The 3,236-nt window shown below is 36.4% G+C and overlaps 1 long non-coding RNA gene across 1 annotated transcript; it reads right to left on the bottom strand.

Annotated features, from left to right (window-relative positions):
- Positions 1–522: 522 nt before the first annotated feature.
- On the bottom strand, positions 523–3,033 carry LOC135633432 (uncharacterized). Its single transcript, XR_010495005.1, has 2 exons — positions 2,579–3,033; positions 523–865 (listed from the first exon to the last, which is right to left on the bottom strand). It is a non-coding gene; the product is annotated as an uncharacterized LOC135633432 (long non-coding RNA).
- Between the last annotated feature and the right edge of the window lie 203 nt (positions 3,034–3,236).

Genomic DNA, 3,236 nt, shown 5'->3' with positions numbered 1-3,236 from the left:
GCCAATAATAATCAGCCTCTACTTCCAATATAAGGTAGCAAAAGAAATCTTTTGATCATTATAACAATTTTGTATATCAAATATCTTCTCCATTTGCATCATCCATTTTTCTGCCACCAATGAAATTAGGTTCACCAAACTTCCATTGTGCTACTTTGATTTGATATCCCTGATCAACCCTTTCATCCCATTTAATTAATCAGAAACAATTGAAATAGGATGACCAAATTACCTCATCATCCTTGATTCCTAAAATGCATCAAAGAAAATTTCCACCAATCAATATAGTTCACTAGACCTCAATATATTTTGCACGTCAACATATCAAATATTTCAGTGATCCTCAAACTATGCTCTGATACCACCTCTGTCACGCCCCTAAAAATATCCATGATATTTAAAATTTTTCATCACAACTAACCCAGGATCCAAACACACATTTGAGGTCACTAAGAAAACATTCAGATCAAGAATTTCACTTCTATAATTTACCAATTCATAACCCTGTGCAATTCATAAACATAGCACACATCACTCGATAATTTATACAATCTGAACTCAACACATCAAAATAAATACCACAATATAAATCCACAAGTGGGGAAATCTATGCAGTCACCACAATCATCGATTTACCATAAGTTCATATCATTACACGAATTTAATTTAACATTCCAAAACCCTATACATGAGGGATCCTTTAACTTACACAAAATCCACCGGTTTAGATTCATAGTCACTTTTCATTAGATGCAAGGTAGCTTATACACAACTACATATATGCTAACAAAAGTTCTGCCCAACGTCTTCTAAATTTTCCACTGCCTCAGCCCATTCTTAACATTTAAGCAAGCGATACGCTATCCTGAAAAATTTATCAACAAATGGGGTGAGCATAAAGAGCTCAGCAAGTGACTAACATATCCATATCAAAATAGTACAATTTCCAAAGAGATGCAGTTTCAAACACAAAGCAGAATATACGATTTCGTATACATAATATCATTAGGAGCAGAATCATAATTGTCCTTTTTAATCATACATATTTGGTTCCTAACAGATGGGGCATAGAGTAATTGGAGCATATCAGAAACAAAGGAAACATATCGGAGCTTATCAATGGCATATAAAATGTTCCAAATCACATCAACGACATATGGAACATTACGAAGCAAAATCAACAGTGAATGAAGCATTTCATAGCATATCAAACTCATATGTCGTACCAAAGCTCAAACGTCGTCCTTGACGTTGCAATCATATCATAACTATCCAGAGTACGAACAGAAATGACTCACAAAAACTCTGGATATCATATCAAACATATAGAGGGTGTAGTGGGATCTCAGTCAGAATGTGATTCATCCATTTCTGAATGACCACCTGACAAAAGTCTCCCACGTCTGGGAGCTCCATCCACCCACGTCTAGGTGAAGTCAAAGGGGCCGGCAGAGCATCGCAGGCTCTAAGCAATATCCCACAAAGCGGGACCCCACAAAGCGGGCAAATAGCGCATATCAGAATATCCCACAAAGCGGGACCCCACAAAGCGGGCAAATCAGCGCATACCCTTTACCATTTCTGGCAAAGGTCCAGACAATCCCACACACCAGAGTACAAAAGGACAGTTTCAACAAATTGCAGCATATAACGGAAGCACACGCGGAACAACCAAACGTACATGTGCCTTTTCAAAAACAATGTGATGCAAGGAACAAATCTCTCACAAAATATTCATTTTAGGGAAAGAATTGAAAGCAAGAGTGTACAGGGATTCCAAGCAATCATAACCAGCTCAATTCCAATAAGAAGATTAGGCGAATTCAGGTATCCAAAGGAAATGGAACAGAATACGCGAAATCGACCAAAGCTCGATTTCGGACAGAATTCCAGTGGCACATCAAACAAATATTTCAGAATAACAATTATGCTCCAATACCCACAAGAAGGCTATGGTCGAACCATATATCAATCTATATTCGGATGGAACAGATTTCATATGAAACAGGGCTCCCAACACAGAGTTACCTCTGATTTGGTAACATAAGGTCAAAATCACAATCACTGGTTTGCGGACTTTATAGGATCGGATTCAACAGACGATAGGGTGAGCAATTGAACTCCAAAATTTTCAAACTATACGTCAAAAGAGAGGATTTCAAGTCTAGTTTCAGATAAAATCAGTTTGGTACGAATCAGAATTTTCAACAGGGAGTTATAGGCGTTTTAGTTTCGAAAGGTCAGAAATCTTGAACTCTGTTTTACAGCGTCTATAGGCTCTTTTGAAACAAATTTTTGGGTAAGTATTCGGTGTCCAAAATCTACAAAATCGGTGTCAAAAGAAAGACATACGAGTCTAATTTCAAACAAAAATAGTTCCTGCCTGAATTCTCATTCTGTACTAAAACTTAGGGCCGAAACAGTGCTTAGGGGTCAGTTTACCGAAAACTTTCAGAATCCATAGTTCTATGTCCAAAGAGGAACATATCAGTTTCTAAATAAAAATCTTCCAATTTATTTTGAATCAACATAAAAACAGAGTCTAATACTTATGTAGGATTGGGGTTAGAACACTTGCCTTTGCAAATTTTGACCCGAAGTAACAAGATTAAAGCAAAAACCCTAAAAGCCCCAAATTTTCTTTCTCTTCTCCTTCTTCTTCTTCTTCTTCTTCTTCTTCTTTTCTTTCCCTGATCACCCACGAGCTGCCTCCTCTGCTTCCTTAACAACGAAGGCAGAGAGGCTTAAGCGGTGGAATTTGTCATTTGGTGCATTTTGCAGTTTAGTCCTCATTTTTATCATATTCACGATTAGGTCCTTAGGGTTTACATATAGGTCCTCAGATTCTTTCTTTTTCTTTTTTTTTTTTTTTTTGAACAGATCTCCCAAATCTTAAAAATAAGTTACCTCTGATTCATACTCTATTTCTTTTGTCAATTAAAATAGATGCTTACATTATCACCAAAAATTTATACGAACATTCGGAAATGAGGGGTGTTACATAACATATCCATGGCGATAGGAGAGGTTCAAGCAGGTTTAGTTTCAAGATACAAAGTAGAAATACAAATGTTCATTTGAAGTCATCTCATTTGATATAAAATCACAAAGGTTTATCTCATTAAAAAAAAGCAAGCATTATACATAACAATAGGAGAAGGGAAAATTGGAGCATTTCATTGGCAAAAGAAATATTTAGGTATGTATGAAATGACACATGAAGCATTTAAGCGCAT

This window comes from Musa acuminata, chromosome BXJ3-3, assembly GCF_036884655.1.
Source record: "Musa acuminata AAA Group cultivar baxijiao chromosome BXJ3-3, Cavendish_Baxijiao_AAA, whole genome shotgun sequence".
Classification (NCBI taxonomy): domain Eukaryota; kingdom Viridiplantae; phylum Streptophyta; class Magnoliopsida; order Zingiberales; family Musaceae; genus Musa; species Musa acuminata.
Note: the sequence above shows the minus strand (reverse complement) of the source record. Positions and strands in the feature narration are given on the sequence as shown.